The sequence below is a fragment of the Magnolia sinica genome, chromosome 1 (assembly GCF_029962835.1).
Source record: "Magnolia sinica isolate HGM2019 chromosome 1, MsV1, whole genome shotgun sequence".
In the NCBI taxonomy this organism is placed as follows: domain Eukaryota; kingdom Viridiplantae; phylum Streptophyta; class Magnoliopsida; order Magnoliales; family Magnoliaceae; genus Magnolia; species Magnolia sinica.
Window position 1 is genome coordinate 18,103,957 of NC_080573.1, and position 27,830 is coordinate 18,131,786.

Below are 27,830 nucleotides of genomic sequence, written 5' to 3' on the forward strand. Positions count from 1 at the left end.
TCGCCATGTACTGATCCAGATGGTCCATCCTTAAGGTCACACCATAGATGGGCCATGAGAAAAATATCACTCATCCATGGGGTCACTGAGTGTACAAAGTAGAGTTAGAAACAGCTGTCAGAAATATCAGTTTTTAACTTGCCTTTTTATAGGCCGTAAGAATCTCTGATCAGTGAGATTATTTCCATTTGGTCCATATGCAGTGGAACTTTCTACAGGAATAGACATAGTATCTCATTCTAGATATTTGCTTGCTTTAGCGAAGTTCTTCTTCTGTGATTTGTAATCGGTGAAATCATCTCTGGTTGGGCTAAGGCCAAAACAGATACTCTGAAAATCCAACACATGCTCTGCCATAGATTACAGACAGTCTTCTTAGCTTGCTTTTTTCATGTTTAACTTGGTAGTAGATTGAGAAACTGAGACTGGCTCTTTACCGAGATCCTCATACAATGCCCGCATGTTCGGCTAAAAAGGTACTCCACTTGTACTTCTGTGTGGCATTACTCAAATCTGTTGAAGACATTGAGAAATGCTAATAGGCATCTGGACAGCTGACCCACATGTAGCAGTTTTTTCATTGGGGATTGTAGCAGTTCTCTTTTCAAACTAAGCAGTTTTTCTTTTAGATTTTCTACCGTCCATTTTCAATGAATTATCTTACAAATCTATCACTTTATCTCTGCAAGCTGATACTGATGAGTTTTAAAGTCGTCTCTCTGATATACATGTGTATATCCTTATTTGAATTCATTGCTGTTGCTGTCATCAATATCAAAACACCAGTCAGCGTGCAATGTATGATGAGGGATCATGCTTGAAAGAATCAAAGCACGGCCCACTTGGGCCCACCATACATTGAACCCACTCTTTTGCCGGTAACTATTCATTTTCTCCACCCTAATGAGGATTGGACATGGTGATAAGATTGTTGGGGGACCACGGACACAGATAGAGATGAATCAAGTAGAGAATTCCAATAGCACAATCAAGCACAATCATGGCACAAAGGGACGCAAATCACTATGAAATCAAAAATTACAAGAGATAGAGATTACCCGATTCGAAGAAGCCTCGGATCTCCCCTCACAAGCCCTTGAATACCCTAAGAACGAAATGAAAAACCTAGAGATGTATGCCCTAATCCCAATTACACACATATTTATAGCCTTTAGGAGAATCACAATTGGAATCGGCAAGAAATCCTACAAAAAATCCCGCAGAAATCCCGCATTTATGCAATTTTGTGTATTTTCTACGCGATCATTCAATGGCACCTTCAATGGGACTTCGATGGCATCAACAGACCGTCGATGCCATCGAACTAATACCAAAACGTTCCAGTTAGAGGTGGGCATGTTGGACCTGATCTGATGGATCCGACCCGACTCTGTACCATTCCGAACAGAACCGATAGCCTAGATCGGCCCTAATCGAGTCTGTCCATCCAGATCCGATCATTTTTCGAGTCGGGTTCAGATAGTGGTGTATCCAGACAGAACCAATCCGAAAACCCAAACTGAAGGGGTCCGAAACAACCCGACCCGAGATGTAAATATCCCTCTATTTTGCATAATTCTCTTTCTCAATAAAGTTTTACCGTCCATGCATATTTGGCTTTTCGTTTGGCACCAAAAAACCTCGCTCAATGTACACACGAGCAAGAAGAAGGCAAGAAGAAGGCTAGCTAGATGTCTTGCGGTAGATCAAATCCCTATCTTTCTGCCGTTGGGTTTTAGAGTTTTATGGGATTTCTCCGTTACAGATATATATACATTGAGAAATGGTGTACGGTTGTGTTCAGAAGAAGGAGAAAGAGAGAGAGTCATAGCAGGCATTGAATGGTTGGCATACAGCTATTTACAGGCTGTTGTCTTGACAGTCAGACCAAGTTGACAGAGCGTACAAAGCGAATTGGCTGGTGTAACGTTAGCTAGTTCTGTGGGTCTGATCACGAGGTATGTGTTATATCCAAACTGTCCATCTATTTGGCAATATCGTATTAAGGCTTCAGACAAAAAATAAGACAGATCTAACTATTATGTGGACCACACTATGGAAAGCAGTGGGAGATTGAACGTCTACCATTGAAACCCTTTTTGGGTTCACAGAAGCTTTGGATCAATATGAAATTTGTTTTTCCTCTTCATTAAGGTCTTTGTGACCTTATGAACAGATTGGATGGAAAATAAACATTATGGTGGACCCTACAAATTGTTTAACGGTGAAAATCATTATCTCCGTTCCTATTTATGGTGTGGTTCAGATGATCTTTGGATATGATTCATTTTTTGGATGATGCTCTAAAATGATCTCTAAAAATAGATGAATGGTATAGATATAACAAATACATCACTGTGGGGCCATGTAACTTTGATCTCCTTTGAACCGTTCATACAACTTGGAGCTCGAGGAGCGTCAGTGCTCGTCTTCGCACGACACGTACCTAGAGCCGCGTGAGTGACAGTGTAAGTCTCCCAATGGACAAGGAGAAGCATGTGAACTCTCACATACAACTCCATCTTTTCTGCCAACGTGTCATATTTATAGAAAATCCGAGCCGTTCAAAAGATGGATCACAATATGAAGATTTTCTACTTAGAAATTTGGCTGATCCACTCATTATGTGTGGCACACATGAATGTTGAATCAGATAAGTAGGTTTCATTGATTTTAGTGGTGTGGCTTGTGTGATCAGTGGACTAGATTTATCCTTGCGATGGATGATCTTTGTATTATATTGTGCCCCACCTTCTTCACGGCTCAGATTTTCCATATTTGGACGCATTGGCGGGAAATGCTGGGATGTAGCGTGCTCGTATGTGATCAGTATGAGTTCATGTACAAACGACATGGCAACCCATGTCTCCAATGAGGAATGCAGGCTAGAGCAACTGTATAGCTGGTGTGAGCTATAGATAGTAGTACAAAGCTTCTTTAGGAAGCAGATTTTGTACTGAGTTATTTTCTCCCACTGAGTAAACTATGTGGGGCCCGTCTTGAATTTTTTATTAGTTTATCCACACCGTCCATCAGTTTTTTCATATCATTATAGGGATTGATGCTAAATTTTAAGTATATTTAATTATCAAGTAGATCGCACCATAAGAAATAGTGGGAATAATGAAATGGATGATCCAAACCTTACCCAATCCGATCCGACTCGGTTTTCCTGACCGAGTCGGACTCGAATCGGTTCAGGCCAGTAAGGATTCAGATCGGTTCGAGTCAGATGACCCAAACACGGTCCCGGATCGGATCGAGTTCAGGTCAGGCCTTGCAGATTTCGAAGCGAGTTGAGTTGGACCCAATCCGATCCAACTCGGTCCGATGCCCAACTCTAGTTCCAATGACTAAACATGAAAATCTCGGATTTTATCGATGCCATCGATCAGGCCTTCGATGGCATTGAGCAACCTTCAATGGCATCAAACAAGGCACTTAAAGTGTCTAGCAATCAAATCGATAAATTCCGAATTCTTCCGATGGCAGCAAAAGTCTGCTCGATGGCATCGAATTGTCATCGACAGACATTCTGATTTGCAGATTTAAGACATCAATCAACAGATATCACACTTATTGATCGTGGGCCAATGAATCGATGGTTAAAAATAGATTATTGAACCTATGTATTTGAAGTGTTAGGAGAAGGGTGGCACACAAACCGGACCATTTTCTTTACGAGGAATTGTACTCTAGCCTTATTGTTAGAAATCGAAAATGCTAACACGCCTCCCATGAGTTTGTGCTTCATCTTTAGACCGTAAACATGCAACATGTTTATGATGATCAGAAACATTTATCTGATGGGTGGGCCATAGCCCAAAAATGGCGATGATTTAACATATCCTTCATTACAACTATCGAATGTGGACCATGGAAGGACATCCATCTTCACATGAATGAATGGACATGTGTGGCAGTTTGATTACAATGATCTAATTTGGCTTATGGTTCATCTACTTAGTAGATGTAGGCCAAATGGAGGATGGAGATCATAGAAGAGATCGGTGCCCCAGGTTTTAATGGCCCTCTAATCAACTAACAACCAAAGCCATTCAACATACAATCAATCATACCAAGAACTGTTGGAAACTGTGAAAATACCCAGGGACGAATCAAGCAAAGTACACGCAACTGCACAACCAAGTCTAAACAAGAACAATTCGAATTTTACATGGAAAAATCCCTACGGGGAAAAAACCATATCACAAAGCGACGGGTAATGCACTATGAAAGCAAAACTTGCAAGATATAGTAGCTTACCGATTCGAACAAGCCTCAAATCTCTTATACCCTTGAACCCTTAGGAACGATTTAGAAATCCCTAATACCTCTCTCTCTCTCAAATATAGTGTTACAACCGGACTAGGAAATAACTTACGCCCTTACGCTATTTTGCGTACATCTTCGATGGGACCTTCAATGGCATCGACACCCTATTGAGGATCTGTCAATGGTATCGAACTTCCTTCAATGCCATTGAGTACCAACATCAAAACATTCGAGCAACCAACATGGATTTTTCGATTTTTCTCAATGGAATTGAGCATTTGTCGATAGTATCAAGATCTGTCGAAGGCATCAAGTGGTCTGTCGATGGCATCGATAGACCCTGTAACTTACAAATTTAAGACATCAACACCAAGAACTGCTTTATATATCCTTGCCAACATTCACCACAAACACATAAAAGCTCATTGTCTTTTCAACTTTCAGAGAATTATTCTTTCTAAAGTCTCACATGATTTGGGGAATTGCATAAACATCTACAAAACTCCATTTTCACATGGAGCAAGTTCCCGACTATGATAAAACCATAATGCTTCTCCAAATTGATGGCAATGGTGGCAAATCATTAGCACATCTTTCTCTTTATCTGATGCATAAGGGATCTTGAAAATATATTAAGATCTAACACTTGGTATTAAGGCCATACATGAAGGATTGATTGCCATTCAATTTGGAGAATTGCATAAATATCTAACAATTGGTATCAAATCCATACACAAGGACTCTAAGATTTAGGCCTTACACTGGAGCCAATGTTATACATGAGAACTTAGGATTTAGACCCTACACAAGAACTTATTCGAGTTTGGGTCACAAACTCTTACTCTTTATCTTACATAAGGAAAGAGAGTATACAGATTCTTACACTTAACAACTTAACTACCAGCTCGAGCTCATTTTTTAGCGCTGTCTCAAGTTGCTTGATCGATGCTCTCTTATGCTTAAATCAATTCTCATTTCCTCTCCTGATCATGATGTCAATGCTTTGTTAAGGCTCCAACTTCAAGATTAAACGCCTTGCATATAGTGCTCGTTCGAGATAACCAAGGCGATAGGAGGTTGGTTAAATCTCCTACAATTACTGAAAATTTATGTTTATTATGGGATTCACCTAGATGGGTCTTCTAAAGGATTTAGACAATTGTATGTATATGAAAGTTGAGTCTAATTTCCAAAAAATGGAGGCATTTAAACACATCTTCGAGGTACGTGGAAGTTGGAATCCTCATTAGAGTATTAATCTTAAGGGAGATGAATTAGAATTCATTGATTTAGAGGCCTGGGATAAGAAATATGATCATTGATTCACCTAAGTTTTTATTGCACTAAAAATATATCCCAATGCCTAAGAATAGAATGTCTTTTATAAGAAGTTTGAGTTTCAACGGTTAGAAAATGGATAAATAACGGCTCTATCGATACTATCAAATGCAATCGAGGTGACATTCAATGCCATTGAAAAACACTTAGATGCCATCGAGAAAATTAGATATATGATTTGTTTTTGCTGGACATATATGGGTTACCTATTTAATGTCATCAAGTGGTCTTCAATGCCATTGAATGAGACCTCGATGTCATCAAGAAAATTAGATGAAATGATCAATTATTGCTGGACATATCTAACTTTCTATTCGATACCATTGAGGGGGTCTTTCATGTCATCGAAGACCCCTTGAGGTCTGCTCAATGAAATTAAGTACCACTCGAAATTTGTTGTTTTGGGCATATGTTTTTACTGTAGTTTCGTATCTCTTTTAGCCTTACTTATCATGTTCTAATTGGGTTTGCAAGGCTAAGGGATGATCAACAAATTTTACCTATTATGTTAAGATCATCTAAAGGTTTAAGACTTATTTTGGGTCAAGGGTTAAGGTTACCAAAGCCTTTCGTTTACTTATTCTTTGCTCATTGATGTTCTTATTCTCTTATATTTTAAATTTTTATCTTCCGCTCAAATAACTACGCAACACAAGTATTTATGTGATTGACAAATAGAATATACAAATTAGTGTACAAACTTGTGTGAAATTCTACTAAGGTGTGAGTGTGTGGTGGGGTGTGTGCGTGTGTTTTTTTTTTTTTTAATTAAAAAAAATAATTTAAAAATACTGTACTAGCAATAACTTTACATAAATATAGATGAAGGGTAAAAACAAATATTAGCTTGATTCAAAACTTTTGTAGAAACAAACATTAGCTTCATCCAAAACTTTTGTACTTTATTAATGGTTAATTAACACGGTTTCCTTTGGTACGGTGAGAGTAGGATTGCTGTATTTTTGAGCTCATTCCCTGAATAATAAATTAAAAAAAAAAGACCTCACGGACAGCATTGACATAAAATGCGTATGGGCTCCATGGCTGCACGCCCTTTGGGTGAGGCCGGGGCCGCACTAGGGATGGGGATTTGTGCTACCCTGGCCCAAGCTCGGCACAGGCAGGGGATTTGAGGGGTCACTATAATGTATGGGGTTTATCTACACCGTCCATCTATTTTTCTCTAATATTTTAAAGCTTAGGACCAAAAATGAGACAAATCCAACCCTCAAGTGCGGCACACAGTGGTGATTAATTAAATAGGTACAGTTGAAAACCACTCGAGGCCACAAAAGTTTTGGATCAAGTTGATATTTGTGCTTTCCCTTCGTCCGAAGTCCACATGACCTAATCAACAGATTATATGGCAATTAACCATCAATGTGGGCCCTAGTAAGGTTTCAACAGTGTGTGCCATTATCACCGCAGCTTCCTGTGGTGTGGTCCACTTGACGCGGTTTCAAGGGGGCACGGTTTGGGTGTATCGTTGGATTCACCCAGGTAGGTTGATCTCTAACTGTGGGGTCCACTGTGATGTATGTGCCATACATCCACACTGTCTATCCATTTTGACAGCTCGTTTTAGCGCGTGATCGAAAAATCAATGCAGATCCAAATCTTAGGTGGACCATACCACAGCAAACAGTCATGATGGAATTCCCACCATTAAAAAATTCATGAGGGCCAAAGAAATGTTTATTTACCATCCAAACCTGTTGATAAGGTCATAAAGACCTGGATTAAGAGACCACATAAATATCACCTTCATCCAAAACTTTTGTCACCCACGACAAGTTTTTAATTGTAGATTACCACTGTTTCTTGCATTATGGTCCACCTGAGAGTTGAATCTGCTTCATTTTTGGAATCATACTCTAAAATGATTCTTCAAAACGGATGGACCGTGTGGATATAAGTAATATACATCAAGGTGGGCCCCACGGTCGGAGACCCCACCCACCTCGGTGGATCTCCTAACGGTTTCAACGCGGCGGTGAGCGCTGACTAGAAGTCTTGAAGTGTAGCCCACTCCACATGGTAGCACACGCAAGAAGAAGAAGGCTCGTTCGTCAATACATGTTTGGATTGCAACCTTTGCCATTTCCAATATCCTTCAGACTCCAGCTGATCGCAAAAGCCATCTTCCTTCTCTCTTTTGCTATCCCTCCATTCACGGTAAGCTTCTTTTCATCCCATTTTATTAGAAGGAACTCCTCACCAGACATTAGCTGCCTTTGGGCCCCACCTTTATGAGTATGTGGAAATCCAACCCGTTCACAAGGATTATCTTTCCATGAATAAGACGATGCCCCTAAATTCAAGCCCATCCTGTCATCAGATGTGCCACGCCAAAGAAAACAATGGACGACCAAAAATTTCACGTGTGGCCCACTTGATGATTGGGTGGGATTGATTACTTGGGTTTTCCATTTTTCTGTTGGGGCAATTGCCCCACACGCAGCTAGTTGCACGATTTCTGAGACATTCCCTCATCCAACTAGTTGTATTGCAAGCTTACGGTACAACTAATTGCTTTGTACACTTGCGACCATCCAAACATGGACTTGGACAGTTGATTCGTTTGAGTCCAATATTGGTAGGCTACTAAACAAGAATCGCAACAATCAGATGATCCTGCCCCTTTGAATGCTGAAATTTTGTTATAACCGTTCATTTTACAAGTCATATATTGAATGGCTAGCATCATCTGACCAAACTGTTTCTTTATAATCATACGAAATCCAAGGTGGGTCCTGTCTAGTAGATGCCCCAAGTTGATGATTGGAGCTAATTTCCTTTGCTTGATCTTGACCCTTAAATGTTGGGATCATTGATTGGCCTGATTCTTGCATCTTCAGCTGATGTTGGTTGATTTTGGACGGTCGCTTATGTCCAAAGTTACTACTTACTAGCTGTATTGTAAATCTACGTAGCTGTATATCGAAATCCAGTGATGCCCAATTCAGCAATTTCCTCAACATCTTTCAGTTTCTTGTGCTTTTGTAAATTTATTTCTATTTGGAATTATAAAGGAATTTTAGGTCCTACCCATCCTGTACAAATGGGCTGGTGATCCGAGATCTATACCATTGATATTATGGAACCTCCTATGAATGGGGAGATCAAATTGTGAAGAAAAAGGCTTCAAAAAGAGGCTCAGTAGAAATGCTGGCTGAAACTATTTCTTAAGTAACTTTCTTGTAAGGGGTCGTCTGGATGCCTGTAAATGGTTTAAGTTGTAAATGATTTATGATTAACACTTGTAAGTTGTAAATCATTGGCTTATCAAATTCTCTATCGAGCCGTGAAAAAGATTTAACAAAAGACAGAAACAAATCCACTATCTGTTTTATGTCTGGCAATACGTGGAGTAACTCCCGATATAGCAGTAAAAGCAAGACGTGTAGGTGGATCGACTCATTAAGTTCCCATCGAAATAGGATCTAAACAGCCTGTCTTGTTTGGCTTTAAGCTGTAAATGATTTAGAGGGAAATGATTGTCTGTGTTTGGATAGCCTATAAATTGTATAAGTCCTATAAATGGAGAGTCATCTTTCCATTTATAGTTGTTAGGGTGAAAATGGAGAGCCTGTAAATTGTTTAAGTCCTGTAAATGGAGAGCCATCTTTCCATTTATAGTTGTTAGGGTGAAAATGGAGAGCCTGTAAATGAAATCCGAACTTTTTGCCAGTAAATGAGATGGTGTAAATGCTGTAAATCATTCACAGCCTGTAAATGATTTACAGGCAAAAAAGGCCATTCAAACACAGTGTAAATGATTTAAACTTGACCCATTTACAGGCATTCAAACAACCCCTAAGAGATCATGGTTGTAACTTAGGATAGTTTTCACTCCTCAAAGGTGCTTAGATTAACAGTTGAAATGCCCGAGGAACCAACCATTGACAAGTATCAGATCAGTAGGATGAAAAGAGAATGTTTGTTGGAGATCAAAAAGAAGCAGTCGAGAAGAGTATTTTTTTCTCATACCTTACAACAGCTAAAGATGCTGTATAAATAGAGGGAATTTTTTTTGAATGGTTTTCAACTTTGATTTAATCTTTGAATTCAAATTTTGATTTGAAATTTAAACAAGAGAAACCAATACATGATGGGGGGAAAAAAAAAAAAAAACAGAAAATTGGTTTCATACATAGGGACAAACACACCTGCGGCACGAATGCGTGAAAAATTGCACGGGGCACACCTACCCCTGCTCCATAGTGCATAGCTTGTTAAAGGGGCACAAGGCCCTTCACAACAATCTCTTCTTATAAAGTGTCTAGAATGTTTGTCCCTTATCAATGTGGGACAAAGGAAAAACTCACAGTAAAGCTACACCATTTACACAATTTTTAAAGTTCCTATGGGAATTTTGAAACACAAACTCAACACAAATAAAGGAGGAAAAAACACAGATCATAATATCTTAGCATTTTTTCTCTTAACCATCTATGTCTAAGTGAAGATCATCCAATCTGGGAAAGTTTGGGGCATTTCCTATTCCATGGTGGGGCCCACCAGCTCAACGTTTGTATTCCTGAATCTTAGGACTCTTTTGTTTTCCTCCTCTTCCTTCAAATGCTTGTAGCACCAAGAAAGTAGCCATACAAATAGTCAAATTTTAACTTGGACCATTGATTGTTGAATTCTGATTTCTAACATTGAACCCAAATTTACTTAGCAAATTATGCATGATTTTTCAAGTTGTGACATGTTGTTGCCGTAATAGTGTAAACTTTTTGCCAGTACTATCAGCATTACTTTAGGCATCTATTTGATTGTTCTTTTTTCTTTTGTGCTTTGAGGCATCATTGCAGCTGTATATGTACCGTAGCGTAGGCGAGGTACACAAACTGTTTGACACAATGCCCGACTTAACTTGAGCGAAGGATTTTAACTAGCACTGGAGCTTTCTTTTTTCCATTCATCTTTTTTTTTCCCTCCCTTTCTAGGTCTTTGTTATCAGTCATGGGTGTATTTCAATTTGTGCAATGTTGCACATGTGTCATGCCATTGTCGGTGTAGTCCCCCTCTCAAGTCTCAACTATTGTGAGTGTAGCCTACTCACTTGTTGTGCAGTCTTCCACGTGTATCTTTGGATGGATTTTGCAAGTTAATGACGGTTTGGTGGCCCGATGGTTATCAAGTTTGGCTATAGCTTTCTATTTTGAAATGAGAATTCAACAAACCATGAAAGCCAATCTACAAACAAGTAGCAATTGAAGATCTTATATCCCACCTTATTATGTTTGCGGGGAAGCAGTGGCCTATACTGATCGTCATCATTTTCTTCGTAGGCCATAGCCAAACTCAAGGATCATCAAACCACCAAACTGCAATTCACATGCAAAATCTTCCCAAAGACACATGCAAGACCATACAACAGATGAGTGAACTACACTTACAACGTTAAGAGGGAGACTACACCTATAACATGTGAAGACACGTGCAACACTGCACAAACTGAACTATACCCATAATTGATAACAAAGGCATAAAAAGGAAGAAAAAATCAAAGGAAAAAGAAAGCTCAAGTGCCTGCAAAAATTCTCCATGTCAAGTTGGGTCGACCATTACTTTAAACAATTTGTGTGTGTTGTACACACCCAAACTACTTCACATTCACTTTCTACATATACACTAGCAATGATGCCTCAAGCACACAAGGTGAACAACAACACATTCAACCCACTACCATGTCTCAGCCACTCATCATTCTTGAAAACTTCATGCAAAAAATTCAGAATATTGTAAAATACCCCTCATTATGGCTAATGGTGGAAGAAGCTCATCTCAACCAAACACAAGACAACCTCAAATTTATCCAAAAACTATAATGCATCACACCTTACCATATATGATTGCCAAACTAGAGAAATAATTCAAAACAATCCCCAAAATATAGCTATTTATGCTTGTATGACAAAGCTATTCCACAATAAATTAACAGTCTGAATGTGCCCATTTCATGCAAATGGAACCCATGGTTCATTGTTCTATACTCTTGCCTTTATATGGCCATAGATAGGTCTTCGAGATGCTATGATCCTAAGTACAACCTTCGGCTATTTCTCTTGGACTTACCGTAACGCCCCGGATTTTGTAACCTGAGTTTAGTACTCATTTTTCTAAATCCCGAGTGTTAGCCTTTAAAGATAGCTCACATTCCACAATGATAAGTTTTTTTTTTTTAAATGAGCATAACAATGAAAGAAAAGGAAATAACACATAAAGGGAAAGTCCAAATATACATTCAAATACCTGAATTATACAAGTGGTTGCCCAAAGGGCTTATACAAACCAATGACTCAAGACACATAAATATAAATAGTACTAAAGAAAATATGAAGAATTCTAAAAAGTAATGAATCTAGAACTACAAGATCATGCAGCTCCTCATGCTCCACGTGAGTGTCAATCTGCAAATCATTTACATCCCTGCACCAACTGAATATGGTTTGATAGCGTCAATGGCTATACCAGTGAGGTTTACCCTCCAAGATTACCAAGGCATCACAATAGTTAAGAATAGTATTCAAATACAACTCAAGAGAATACAATATTTAGTCTGCACTACTTCATAGAATACAAAAAGGTACAATTTACATTTCACAGAGAGACACAATCTACACTTTACAAGTAGAATACAAGAACTAAAATACACATACTAAAATTCAAGGTATAACACAAGAAGATACAATCCACTTTTCACCAATATAATACTGTTGATGTATAAAAATTAATTAAAAAAGAAGAAGACAAATATACTCTTTGGACTTTGGTTACATGGCATGCAACAGGAGTTTTGACAGATGCATTGCGCGGCGTGCAACATCTGTTAGCGCGCAATAAGAGCTACCGCACAATGGGTCTTTAGGGATGTTCATTGCGTGAATTGAAAGGTTCACATGTGCGGAAGGTTATAAATACCCCATCATCTTCTTCATTTGATTCATTCGGAAAATTTCGGAGCAGCAGAGGAGATTTTGAGACTTAGGAAGAATTCAGGTATTCCAGAGTGGCTGTTGTGCGACGTGCAATGGGTACCCCACGCAATGGGTATCCCCGCACAACCAGAACTCCCGTGCAAAGGGCAAATTGAAGGACTCACTATCCGCGCAACAAGTCCATTGTGTGGACAATAAGTTTGAAGTAAAAGATGACTTGATTTAGATTGCAGAATAGGAGTATTTCAGAGGGGATGAAATTGATCAGGAAGAATATCATTCCAGCACAATGACATCTCCAGTCAAGAAGATCACACTATGATTTCAAATGTTGCCGAAATGAACATTAGTTTTTATCCCGATCGAAATGCAAGTCGTATCGCTTAGAGTAGCAGTCCATCAGTCGATAACAAATGATGAAAATGCAAGGATTAGGCTGACCGAGTTGGATATACTTGATGAAAAACGCCTAGCAGCTCAACAGCGATTAGAATTATATTAGGCAAGAATTTCAGCTGCCTTTGTTAAGAAGGTTAAACATCGGTCGTTCAAAAAGGGGGATATGGTGCTGATGCTAAAAAGACCTATAGTGGTCACCTGCAGGACTGGGGGCAAATTTGATCCAAATTGGGACGGTCCCTATGTGGTAACAGAAGTATATTCCAACGGAGCCTATCGAGTTGTAGATCAGGATGGAAGAGGCATCGATATACCTGTTAACGCTCGCTTCATCAAGATGTATTATCCCTGACGGTAGCCGCAGTTTTGATTTGGAAGATCATCGAGCATAATACTTTCCAATCAAATGGGGGCAAGACAAGCAAAATAATGAAATAGCCTAAAAAGGCAAATGCCATGTTTTCTTCTTCATGTATGAATGAATAAAAGGCAGACTCTCAAGTTCAAGCATGTCAATATTATCGCCAACCATTGCCAAAGCCAATATTATCGCCGATCATTGCCAAAATCAATATTATTGCCAATTATTGTCAAGCGCTGATGATCATTGTCAAATTGATATTATCGCCAAGTTGATATACTATTTTAAAACATAAGCATTATTAACAATGACAATATATCATTACCGACTTATCATCTACAACAGCGGCGATGGCAATTTATCATCTACAGTAGTGGAACGCTACACATATGGCTTATCACAATCGGTGATATATCAAATATTATAGGGGCAGCAGTGAGAAGCCAGTGGCCCTAAAAAGCCCGCAAAGGCCATCACATGCTTAGACCCATGCGGGCAGCGAATGAAGCTAGCAACAATGGCTAATCACGCATGAGACCAATGCCGTCTGTACAGCTTCCGACAATGTCACAGGGAAAGGTGAGAGAAAATGCCCTCTCGTGAATGGGTTCGACTTGACAAACGAAGAAAAAACGGGCCGTAGTGTGTGCTCTTTGGCTTGTCCATAGATAGCCCAAGTATGCATAAGACCCGCCGGATTCCTGGTTTGATTCCAGTAGAAACTCATGAGGACAGGGTTTCTAAAGAAAAATACCCCCTCATTGATGGACTGGCGGCCTTGGATTTGGTACCCTAAGGTAGCCTTGTGAGCCTCGTGAACTCTAAAGAGTTACTACGGCCAACCCTGTGCATAAATCCCTTCGAGTTCATTGCTCCGGTAGCTTCACTAGGCCCCTCTAATGGATTGCGGTTTGTGAACTCCTCAGCCGCGATAAGTCCAGCGAACTCATAAGAGTTATAGAGACCATTCGTGTAAGATCCGACTCCAATTACTTATGAGTCTAAAAAACTGTGTTGCTTCACTACTTAATAGCTTAAATTGCGTGTGAAATTAACCAAGAATTGAAAATTAGCTCCATCCACCAAAAAGAAGATCACATAGGTGATGCCATGCTAACAACCATGAATATAGCATCATTTTATCATATGTTGGAAATTGCATGCGTTATCAAAGCACATTTACAAAATTCTTGATAAGATGATCATTAAGAGAGAGAGAGAGAGAGAGAGAGAGAGAGAGAGAGAGCAAAAGCGAAAAGCATGTATTCATTCATATCATCCTGAAGAATTTTACAAATCAAAAGATTACATATGCTGACAAAGTAAAAATCTACAGATCTTTTGACATCCCTAATGCTGCCACATATCTTTGCAAATCTTCTTTCAATTGAGTTCTTGCCGCAGTACTCGCCAGTTCGGCCTCAAAGATGATCTTATCGTGATCAGGAGTGTTGGCTAACTCTTTTTCCAAAGAAGCAACGACTTCTTTATTCTTCAAAAGCTCAGCTCTTTCAAGATCAATTTCATTCATCAAAAAAGCAATATGATTACTGATGACCGTCATATTCTTGTCAGAAGCTTTCAATCTTTCCTGCAGAGATTGATGCTCGACGTCATTACCAGATCTGATAACATCAGTCCGAGAGACTTTCTCTTTAAAAGATGTCGACTCCCTTTGACACTCCAAAATCTCTGGGGGAATAACTATACTTCGAACTGACTCCAAGTTATTCACCGACTCAGAACTGCAACAAAGAATTATGAAGTGGAAGAACATTGATATGGGCCAGTCTTGCTAAATGATCTAGAACAGCTAGAGCACTGTCCAGATAAGGCCATTATGCAGGATTCTTGAAGGCATCGACAATGATAGAGATAGCATTCTTGAAAAAGGTAACATGAGATGAAGAGTTGGAAAAACATATACATAACGTGAGATGAAGAGAGCGAACGCGAGGAATAGGAATGAAGATCGCTGCCCAATAGAATCCAAGGTGATAGGAGATATAGGCGAAGCTAACAGGGGAAGAACGCGAGGTGCTACGGAAGTTAATGCTGACGAAGAAAACATGGAATCGGATGATCAGGGAGGCCATGGATGGAAGTAGGTCTCCTACTCGAAACGCACCTACACATCTTCAACATCTGCGGAAAAGAAAAGGAATTCTTACCCAAACTTATTCGTCAAGGGATATCCGGAAGGATGGCTCCCTATTAACGTTTCTAGGGTATTTGGGCGAGCAGGTGCGGTCATGGATGTAGTTATGCTGAGAGATAGGGAAAGCGGCTTCTATCGGGGTTTCGCTCTGGTCAGAATGAGCTCGGAAGTGGAGCTTGCCAGAGCAATCAAAATGCTTCATGGTGTTAAATACAGAGGAGTTCCGATGCTCGTCCAATGTGCGAGATTCGGACCGAAACACAGAGATCAGCATAGAAAGGTCGCCATCTCTAAGTCCCTCAAAGACCTTACCAGCCACAATCCTACTTCTCAGTCTATGCGTATGGAGGGTCACTCATTCAGAGACGCCGTTCTCCAACATAAGCCGTTCCCCATCAACCAACCCCACATTCAATCCAAATCCGATAGGGAAGACAGCGTCTCGCCCAGGCTAGCCAGAGAGGACCACAAGGAAGATCAGAAGGAATATACACTCTCTATCAGCCAGGATAGCTTTAAACGAGCCAGAGCGGAGCTATCAGGGACATTGGTGATCGTCACCAAAGAGTCTCGCTTTCGCAAGTAAAAGATTGGATCAAGGAGTGTATGGGTTTTCACCCTGGACACTACATCATCAAACCCATAGGTTTCAACGATTTGTGGGTCAAGATATGTCTGGGGATTAACCCGTATATGTTAACTATGGCGGGTCATTTGCATTTGGAAGGGCCGGTCGCTAAAGTAATGCCATGGGAAGATTATTCCATCTTTGGGATGGAAAACATGTGGGTTCTCATATGGGGCATCCCTCTGGAATGCTGGAATGATGATTTCTTCATCTCAGCAACGTCTTGCATTGGTTCTCTCCAGGAGCTGGACTCGAAGAGGAAGCTTAGGGAGGAATTGGGCGTTATCAAAGTTCGTGTGAGAAGGAAGAAGGGCTCCCTCCTCCCTCCCCATTTGACAGTTGAGGTAGACAACTGCCAAATCTTTCTCTCGGTGTAGAGAGAAATGCCTGATTCAGTTTACCCCAGGCGGGGAAACCTATGGAGGGCGAAAGAAGCTTCTTCTCCGGCTCATTTCCTAGCGTCCGAGATGCAGCGCGGTGATGGAGCACGAGCTCCATTCTCCAGCGGATCATCGGTTGTTGGCTCTATCAGCGCCCTTGGCCCCATCGTAGAAAGAGCCCCCATCCAGGATGCTGATGAGATAAGTGGCACAATCGCCGACGCAGCGCCATCGTGTCCTGACATCACTGAGCCGGAGAAACCACCATGTGGCAACTCCTCTGCTATGTCGCATCCTGAAGAGCGTGCCCTCATTCTGATGGAGAAGGATACGTGGGCAGCCCCCGAACAACCGCGTCATTCCTCGCATCGCCATCTACTGAATCGCCCGCGCTCTGATAGCCCGCGCTTTTCGTGATGTCGACGCGTGGCCAACCTTTATGAAGATGGAAACACCTCTCAACATGTGGCCTCTTCTTCGGGTAGCCCCAGATTAGCGTCTTCTGGGATCCGTGATACCGGATCCTGCGAGTCGGGTCCGGGTTCAAGTCGGGTCCAGAGTCACCACTCCTATCAAAGCCCGCCGCTTGCCTGTCCCATACCCGATTCCCAATCCCTCCCTCCTATTCCTAAAACCATCTTCCTTCCCGATAACCTTCTCGCTCACCCCCCAGCTATAACCCACGCCCTGCTTAACCCAAACACCCTTCAGATCCCGAGGACGCTCCCATCCTTCGCAATGGGCGATGACGTTTCTAGAGCCAATGATTCTGACAGCTGATACTCCGAATCTCAAACCCTATCATCCCTTCCTTCATCCCCACTAATCTCCATACCCCACTCTCGTGACTGGGCAGATTTGGGACCCATTACTCTGTTCCAAGAAAACCTGCCAGCTGATGTGATTGTCGCTGAACCGTCGCAGATGTGTGCGGACTACCCCACCAGCAACAGGAGGCTATAGATTCGAGTACAGGAGTAGAAACAAGCAGAGAAGAAGTTTTTCAATCTATCCAAAATAAGAAATGGATTAGAGATGTGGTGGGCCACGTCGGAAGATCGCTCGGGCTGACGTTTGGGGATAGACCAGAGGACTACATCGCCCTCTTCTAATGCATCAAAAGTAGAGGAACACCCCTCCCCTCTCATTGCACCCCAACGAAACACAGCCCCAGGTCCACCAGCAGTCGGGAACTTCAAACACTTCAGCCGAGCCCAGGACTTATGTTAGCCCACAAAGCACGGTAAGGAAGACAGGGTTCTCAAGGAAGTTTGGTGCCCCAATGAGAATTCTCTCATGGAATGTCAGGGGGTGGGCTCCAAGCAGAAGAGGTGCCTCATCAAAGACTCTATAGGAAGAAGGGATCTGGACGTTCTTTGTCTTCAAGAAACTAAGGTTCCCATGTTCACAGACAGCCTTCTGGCTACCTTGTGGAAAGCGAAGGACGCTAAGTGGGTTCCTCTCAACACCTCTGGAAGTTCCGACAACATTATCTTAGCATGGAAATCATCCAAATGGGATCTTCAGTCCTCCTCTATTGGATCCTTTTCGGTCTCAGTTATTTTAAAAGATAAGTTCTCTAGTTTTTGTTGTTTAGTTTCTATGGTTTACGGTCCTAATTCGACATTTGTTAGACCGGCTTTTTAGGATGAGCTGACTAGTACCAAACAATCCTTCTCAGGTCCGTGCTGCTTCATCAGAGATTTCAATGTAGTCAGGTTCACAGAGGATCACTCTCGGAAGAGAAGTGCCACTCCAGCCATGGAAGACTTCTCTGATTGGATTCAATCTCACGAGTTAGTCGATCTTCCTCTCTCTGGGGCTAGGTTCACCTGGTCCAATGGGCGCCTTCATCCTATCCAATCTAGACTAGATAGATTTCTTCTATCTGCAGATTGGTTGGAGGCCTTTCTATCAGCATCCCAACTGGCTCTCCTCAGAACTACTTCGGACCACTGTCCGATTTTGCTGAGGTTGGAAGATGAAAGCTGGGGTCCGAAACCATTCAGATTCAACTCATCCTAGATAAGTCTCAATGGCTTCAACCAACGGATAGCGGAATGGTGTGCCACTTTTCAGGTTGAAGGTTTTGCAGGCCATGAACTCCTATGCAAACTCAGGCTTTTAAATGAGAAACTGAAGGAATGGAAAGCAGACAAGTTGGGTAAGAGGGAAGCTGAAATGGCAGACTAACTCTCGGATCTCCAGCAAATTGATTTGGATGCTGAGGGCTCCCTAATGTCTGTCGAATCGCTGGGAAGACGCATTCAGATCATCCAAGACATCGCGTTCAGGGCGCTACAGGACGAAACATCATGGAAGCTGAAATCTAGAGTGAGATGGATCACTGAAGGAGACAAGAACACCAAATTCTTCCACAGCATCACCAACATGCGCGCCCACGCTAAAGCCATCTTCAGTATCACAGTCGACGGTGACCGTATAGAAGATAGACAGGAGATAGCTGACCGCACCATTCACCATTTCAGATCCCTCCTCTCTTCTGAAGGATGGATCAGACCATGCCTCGATTGCTTTCAATTTAACTCGTTAGATGCGATGGAAGCAAGTATCCTGGACGCCCCTTTCTCTGAGGAAGAAGTTAAACTGGTAGCGCATGCGCTGGGTAGGGACAAAGCTCCGGGACCTGATGGATTCCCTATGGTGTTTTTCCAAACCTTTTAGGACATCATCCGATCAAATGTCATGGAATTTATGCTTGAATTCCATAACAGAGGTAGGTTATCCAAAGGGTTAGGTGCGTCCTTTATAGCCCTAATCCCTAAGGTGGCAGACGCTAGTTCATTCTCTGATTTTAGACCTATCAATCAGATAGGGGGCCCCTACAAGATCTAAGCGAAGGTGCTTTCTTCTCATCTCTCTAAGGTTATGGCGAAACTCATATCTATGAACCAGAGCGCCTTCATCGGGGGTAGACAGATCATTGATTGCGCCCTCATAGCCAATGAAGTCCATTTGTGTCACAAATCTGGTGAAAAGGCTGTCCTGTGCACACTGGACATAGAAAAAACCTACGACCACATCGATTGGGGCTTTCTGCAATATATGCTGGTTTGCATGGGTTTTGGCGCAAGATGGAGAAAGTGGATCAGCGCGTGTTGGATCAGCCCACTTCTCAATCCTCCTCAACGGCACTCCTACTGGATTCTTCAGCAGCTCTAGAGGACTTCGACAGGGTGACCCCCTATCCCCCCTTTTATTTTTAGTGATCGTTGAGGCCATGGAATGCCAAATCGGTTACGTATCGGCCGTATCGGCCGATACGTAACGGTAACGGTGCGAACCGTTACCCGTTTCGGGGCCGAAACGGCCGATTCGATTTTTTGTACCCGTATCGGCCGATACGGGACCGATACGGGCGTAACGGGCCATTACGGGCCTGTAACGGGCCCGAAACGGTAACTTTTTTTTTAGCTCTGTTTTTGTCCTTTTTTTGAAATCTCTTGCTTCCAAACTGTTTCTAAGTCCTTCTACTACTAATTTCGACCAACCTTAGCTAGGTATTTGATAGAAAAACACATTATATTATAGATTTTTTTGAATTAAAGCTCGGTGGGCCATTTTTCAGAAATTCGTCAAAAATAGGTATTTATACTTTTTTTAATATATTTTGCTGTTTTAATCATGTCATATGATGTGTTAATCATAGTAGAACATGTTAATGTGCATTTTATAGATTTGGGGTTCCATTTAATAATTTTTTAATATTTTTTTCTATTTACGCATGAATTTTGGCCCCTTTTTTTAAAATTCGAAAAATCAGTTTTTAATGGTTGTTTTGCTGTTTTAATCATGCCATTTGATGTATTAATTATAGTAGAACATGTTAATGTGCATTTTACAGATTTGGGGTGCCATTTTATATTTTTTTAATATTTTTTTCTATTTACGCATTTATTTTGGCCCTTTTTTTGAAAATTCGAAAAACCATTTTTAAATGATTCTTTTGCTGTTTTAATGATGTCATATGATGTGTTAATCATAGTAGAACATGTTAATGTGCATTTTACAGATTTGGGGTTCCATTTTATATATTTTTTATATTTTTTTCTTTTTACGCATTTATTTTGGCCCTTTTTTTGAAAATTCAAAAAATCATTTTTTAATGATTCTTTTGCTGTTTTAATGATGCCATATGATGTGTTAATCATAGTAGAACATGTTAATATGCATTTTACAGATTTGGGGTTCCATTTTATATTTTTTTTATATTTTTTCCTATTTACGCATTTATTTCGGCCCTTTTTTTGAAAATTCGAAAAATCATTTTTTAACGATTCTTTTGCTGTTTTAATGATGCCATATGATGTGTTAATCATAGTAGAACATGTTAATGTGCATTTTACATATTTGGGGTGCTATTTTATATATATTTTTTATTTTTTTCTATTTACGCATTTTTTTCGGCCCTTTTTTTGAAAATTCGAAAAATCATTTTTTAATGATTCTTTTGCTGTTTTAATGATGCCATATGATGTGTTAATCATAGTAGAACATGTTAATGTGCATTTTACATATTTGGGGTGCCATTTTATATTTTTTTCTATTTACGCATGAATTTTGGCCCTCAAAAATAATTGCAAACACCTAAATGTAAGATATTTTCATATTACATTCATTCTAATATCTATCATTGATAGTAGATAGTTAGAAAATTAAATATATGAATTTTGTAGTCAAATTCAGGTTATCTGGTTCATAAATTCATTAGACAGTCCGATACAACTTCTCACTAAAGAGTGGACCGTTACACCACCATAAACATGTTCCAATTTATAAATGAATGCATATTTGGAATGCTTAGAATATTCCGGATTTAATCCATATTTTTTCATATTTTTTTGGCAAAAAAAAAATTTTGCGCCGTTACGGGCCGTTACGCCCCCGTATCACCGTTACGCCCCCGTATCCGTATCGGTTTTGGAGGTCACCGTTACGCCAACCGATACCGATACGGGACACCTTGGTTGAGGCCCTTTCCCAAATGTTGCTCAAACGCCAAAAGGAAGGAGTCCTTTGTGGCATTAAGATGTCGGGGGTGTCTCCTCCAATTTCCCACATCCAGTTTGCCGAGGACACTCTCATACTCTCCGCGGCTTCCCAAGAATACATCGACAACCTGCACACAACTCTTCGATGCTTTAAAGCAGTGTCAGGTTTGAGAATTAATATGGCCAAATCAAAACTCTATGGAGTCAACTTATCGGATGCCGAGACTGCCAGATATGCAGATTCCATTGGTTGTCATTTAGCTCTCTTCCTTCTTCCTTCGTGGGGCTTCCTCTCGCTATCGGCACTCCCCCGAAATCGATGTGGGACAAAGTCATTGACAAATTTCAGAAATTCCTCGCCAGATGGAAATGCAGATATCTCTCGATAGGGGGCTGCCTCACCCTCATCAAAGCAGCTTTGTCCAACCTGCCTATTTATTTTATGTCCCTCTTCAGATACCCCTCCTTGGTGCTGATGGCCATTGATAAGATGAGACGTGACTTTATGTGGTGCGAGAAGGACAATCAGAAGAAGTTTCACCTGCTCAATTGGCAGGAGGTCTGTAAACACTTCCAAGAGGGTGGCGCTGGCATAAAAATCCTGAAGATTGTGAATCAGGCCCTCCTGGCCAAGTGGGTCTGGATATTGGGAACTGAAGGAGGCACCCTCTGGAATTCCATTATTAAAGGTAAATATGGTCGTTCCCCAGGCGGGTGGTGGACTAAAGACTCGTTAGCACATAGGGCTTCCCCTTTATGGAAAGGTATTCTGCGATCTAAAAAGCATATTCTCAATAGCATCAGCTTCGAGCTTGGTAATGGCCAATCCATACGGTTCTGGGAAGACCTGTGGTTAGGGGAGGTTTCGTTGATGATCCGGTTTCCTAACATCTATTGGCTGAGCCCTCGAAAAAATATTCCCGTTGCTAGCTGCTTCTCTGTTACAAATGCCAACGTTGTTTGGGACGTGAAGTGCTACAGAAACCTTCACGAATGGGAGATTTCAAAGTACATGGACCTTCTTACCCTCATCTCCAATGTTGTGCCTGATCCATCCTCTCCTGACAAGCTCTTATGGGCCTAGGACAAAAGCAGTGTGTTTTTGGTCCGATCCTTCTAGTCCCAGCTCGCCCTCCCTCATATTTCACTGACCCCATCTGCTCCGTCTATTTGGAAGTATGCTGCACCTCCCAAATACATTTGCTTTGCCTGGCTTGTAGGGAAAAACAGAATTCTTACGGTAGACAATCTGAAGAAAAGGGGCATGCATATCGTCAACATTTGTCTTTGTTGTATGAAAGAAGAGGAAACAATGGACCACCTCCTTGTTCACTGCCCTTTTATTTCCCAGATTTGGGCTGAATTCTTCTCTCGCTTCAAAATCAACTAGTGTAATCCGATGTCTTCTTGTAACCTGCTCTCGGCTTGGCATGGGATTAAGATAGGTAAGCCCAGGACGCGCATTTGGAGGATGGATATTATCGCCATCTGGTGGTCAGTCTGGGAGGAAAGAAACGAGATGCTTTAACGACAAATCTGCTTCGGTCCAAGCTGTTTGGTCCAAAGCAAAATATCTGATCTTTGAATGGGTGGGCATTGTAAATGGGCTCAAGGGATTATGATTTGCTCTTTTTAGATTGCTAGATTTCTACCTCCTCAGCAGATTTCTTCTCCCTTTTGTTTCTTTTATCCTTTTTATTTTAATATATTCTAGTTATCCTTTTTAAAAAAATTTAAAGAAAAAAAAGAAAAAAAAGGAAAAAAAGAAAAAAGATAAGCATAATAGGCGATACTTTATCTAAAGAAATTTTGTCAGATATCGTAGCCACTAAGTTTGAATCTGCTGATCCACTTGAAGAAGGAACAACCATAGTTGAAAGAGAAAACAGGAATAATATAAGTTAAAGGAATAACAATGTTAATATATATAGGCTAGAAAATTAAAAAAAGGAAAGTATACCATCTCTAGGGGCAACTTGAGAAGTAGTTAGTATAGAAGACGCTTATATCCCTAAAGATACGGGAATGTTTGCAGCGACGATTACAACATTGAAAGAGTTCCCGGACCCCAGTACATGAATCCAAAGTTGTTGGAGTTGGTATGTCAACTGGGTCAGAAGGAAATTCTAGACTCCGAGCAACTGGTTGAATGGGGGAAGGACGTGTAATGGAAGCTTTCTCAACATGAACAGGAACATCGACAATTGCATCAGCAGCTAACGGAATCTGTGAAGCAATCTAATTTACTTCTATGCTCTAAGGTGAAAATAACGCTTCTGGATTTGCTTGGGCTTCTGGCAAAGCAATTTCAGCCTCTTGAAGAAGATACCTCCGCAATAAGAGGAAGTACGGAAGGATTTTGTTCAGTGACATTGACAATATTCGCAGGAGGAGGAGAGTAGAGAGCATCATAGGATATGAAAATATTTGCACCAGGAGAACAGCTGGAACCTCCATAATCAAGTTGTTCCTCTTTAAGAGGAATTACTTTAGGAGGAGAGGAAGTTCCCTGATTGTCCCGCTGCACTTCAGTAACCGGAATGTCACCTGCAATTTCACCCTCCTCACTGATATCTACTTCCGCATCTTCTTCTTGGAGGTTGTCCAATAAAACATTCCCCTTAGCAGTTAAGCTTGTAGAAGAAGATGTTTCACTAGTTGAAGTCTCTACAGAGTAATCTGATGAACTATCCTCTTCAGAAATTGTCTGTTTTCCCTTATAAACAGTCTTTACAGGAAGAAGATGGATGCCCTAAGAAGGAGGATTTTGCTGAGCTAAAACTTCTGGAGATGTAGCTCTTGAATGGGTCATTGGAGAATGATGATTTAATCCTCCAGTAGAAGAGACTATAGTTATGGCTTGAATTTCGGCAGGAGAGGTTGTGATTGTATTTGGGTCTTCAGTAGGAGAAATAGCATCGGTGCCCGGATCTTCTGGCCTGTGTGTGGGAGAATATGAAGGAACAGCAGGAACTCCATGATCACTAACAGGAGTGGATTGTCTTTCTGATTGATTTATAAGATCCAAAGGAGATCCAAAAGCTATCCATCCTTCTAATGTATCAACTAGTTTTATCTCCCGTCTTGGCTCTTCTATAGAAATCCTTCGGCAAAGCTGATCGGGAGTTGCTACGTGATCTCTTTCAACAAAATAACCGATTCCATGTGCCGGTCTGTAATTCCTCAGTCTAGGAGGAGGAATCCAGATGGGACGATCAACAGGATAGCAATTGCGTACCAAATAATACTGATGCACCCACCAGTGCATCCAAGTATATGAAGCTTGCACTTGATGATTAAAGCTTGGAAGAATGAAATGGGAATTGAAGTTTCTCGCTAGGAGTTGCTTCCATATCAAGGCCCAATTATATGGACCCACTCCATAGCTTCGCATCACACGAGTGACATCCTCTCCCGCCTGTGGCATGGTTTGATCATAGTCAAACTGTCTTGCAAAGCTACTTGGATAGTAGGGTTCCCGCCAGAATTCACTACCCTCTCGAAGAGGAAGACCGCAGGACCTTATACAAATTAGGAAAGTTCTTTCAACCGGTTCCAGGTCATTGTTGTCTATAACCTCTCTGTCTTCGGCTTGATGAGAAAGATAAAATGGGAAGAAGTCAATAGATTCCATGCTCTCGATTTTATCTGTAACCCATTTATAAGTCCTTTTCACCATTTTACGCTTCAGGTAATAATATAGAGGGCGTTCGGGGTTAACATAAGCCTTTTCAAGGTCATCATATGTCCAGGGAAAGTATATACCCAACCAGCTAGAAAAGTAGTGCCATGGGGTATATGAAGAAGAAACTCCTATCGCCGGGCTTGAGCAATGCGCCGCGACATTTCCAAATACCCTGTAAAGGGAGCAAAGAACAAGAGGAGCTAAAGAATATTTTTTGCCTTCCGCCATGGCTCCAGCAACAATAAATAGAGTAGGACGAACAACATCTTGCCCATTTTGAACTAGGCAACACTACTAAACTCAGCCAGTAAGCAAGAAATGCAGCAAGTTCAGTCTCAGGACTGAATGCAGTTGATAAGCCTCGTATCTTTTGACGGGCAGATTCTAAGTCTGGAGAATGACTACAAGAGAACCGAAAAAATAGAGAAGAAGATAAGTGATAAATATGTGAGTAAAGGAGAAAATAAAGTGAAAGAGGGTAGGAGAAGTATACCACAAGTATCTTGTAAAATGGACGAGCCACTGAAACGGAGAAACTTTGTGGATATCAGGAAATCTAGACATTTCCCGGAAAAGTTCAATGGTAGAAGCAGAAATAGAGGGATCTTGTCCAGGACTAAAGTAAGCAAATTCTGCATTTGTAGGGACGAATTCATTGAGGAAAGATCCTGTAACGGGTAAACCCGCCATGCGATGGAGATCCCATAGAGTGATGCTCACTTCACCAATTGGCAGATGGAAGGAGTTTGTTGTAGAAGACCACTATTTCAAGAAACCTTTATAAATCATGGTATCTTTCTAGAAGAAGTCCGAAGTGGCTTCTATGGCAATGTAGAGATTGATCTCGACAAGAATTCTCTTGTATTTTTGAAGAATCGCCCTGACCCATGAACTATAATATTGACGAGAAGAAAGCAGAGCACGCGTTTTGAAGTCATCATTACCCCATAAGGAATCTCTATAGCGAAAACGTTGCCAGACAGTCTCAAAATAATGAGTGGGATATAGGGTATGAGGATTGTAGCATGGTATGAGAAATAGCATGTATGATACTTGTCCCGTCTTCTATTCAAGTCCTTTCTTCGTAATATAGCCCTCTAGAATCTTCTGCTCCTTTATAACCCAGTTTGCGACATAGAGCAGTCTATTTTGTGTCATATGATCAGAAGGTTCGCTTTGGATCATAGAGAGGTGACGATGGAGATTCATCTGGATAACGGTTTCATCCTTATGAGGGTTTTTGAATTTGATCACATCCTCTTGAGACTTGACCATATCCCAAATGTTCTAATAACGTTTCTTGTTATGATCTTTTATCTTCTCCTAAAGAATTTCGTTCTTGCTTTTATGTCTCTTACTTTACAAAAAGGATGGAGGAGGAGAAGATTCGGCAGGTGCAGGATGAGAACTATTGGTGCGAAAGTTAGCGGTAGATTTCAACTAGTTCTCCCAATCGAATTCGTGGCCCTCTGTTGGCGGCCTCTCAAGTTCCCCCATCAGTACAACATTACGAATAGGGTCGGCGAGAAGTTGAATGCGTTTAGCAAAATTAATGATTGGCGGATCTAGTACTTGGAAGAAAGAAGAATAATCTTCAGTTGAACAAGTTTTCTTCTGGGGACAATCTTTTGAAGATGATGGAGGGTTTGAAGACTCAGCAATGTGTCCACTATGAGAAGGGTGCGGCCTCTTGGATCGAGCCATTGAAAATTCAAAAATCCGGTAGAGTGTGAATACTTAGAAAATTTTCAGAATGAACAAATCTGATTGCGCGGAGGGCTCATTGCGCACGGAGGCGGAAAGGGATGATAGCATAGAGATAAGAGGGCTGCGGATTGCGAATGATTGGAAAAGTGGCAAAGTCCCGCTTATATAGTGTCCGGACTCGGGTCTGTTGCGCGGACCTGATAGCACAATGGGCATGAGTTGCGCGCAAAAGAGGAATGAGGTGAAATTTTACGAATTGATCGTTCATTTCATTTTGAAGAAAGAAAAACAAAAATGAAGGATCAAGGGGGCATCTATCGAGGTATAAAAATTAATTAAAAAGAAGAAAGAAAAACAAAAATATACTTTCGTTGCGCGGCGCGCAACAGGAGTTTTGACAGATGCATTGCGCACGCACAACGTCTGTTAGCGCGCAATAAGAGCTACCACACAATGGGTCTTTAGGGATGTTCATTGCGTGGATTGAAAGGTTCGCACGTGCGGAAGGTTATAAATACCCCATCATCTTCTTCATTTGATTCATTCGGAAAATTTTGGAGCAGCAGAGGAGATTTTGAGACTTTGGAAGAATTCAGGTATTCCAGAGTGGTTGTTGTGTGGCGCGCAATGGGTAATCCTCACACAACTAGAACTCCCGCGCAAAGGGCAAATTGAAGGAGTCGCTGTCCGCGCAACAAGTCCATTGCACGAACAATAAGTTTGAAGTAAAAGACAACTTGATTCAGATTGCAAAATAGGAGTATTTCAGAGGGATAGAATTGATCAGGAAGAATATCATTTCAGCACAATGATATCTCCAGTCAAGAAGTTCACACTATGATTCGAAATGCTGCTGAAATGAACATTGGGATAATTTAGTGCTTGTATTTTCTTACTTTATATTGGAATCAAAGGATAAAAGGGATGTAAATGAATT

General features: G+C 41.0%; 1 protein-coding gene across 5 annotated transcripts in view; it reads left to right on the forward strand.

The window, feature by feature from the left end:
• The first annotated feature begins 7,665 nt into the window (after positions 1–7,665).
• The window catches only part of LOC131241788 (disease resistance RPP13-like protein 4), a 36,339-nt gene continuing 16,174 nt past the window's right edge, over positions 7,666–27,830 (forward strand). For all 5 annotated transcript variants that reach the window (XR_009169360.1, XR_009169366.1, XR_009169372.1 and 2 more), the window contains exon 1: positions 7,666–7,788. The gene's annotated coding sequence lies outside the window, so the exon portion shown is untranslated. The remainder of the gene's footprint in view (positions 7,789–27,830) is intronic.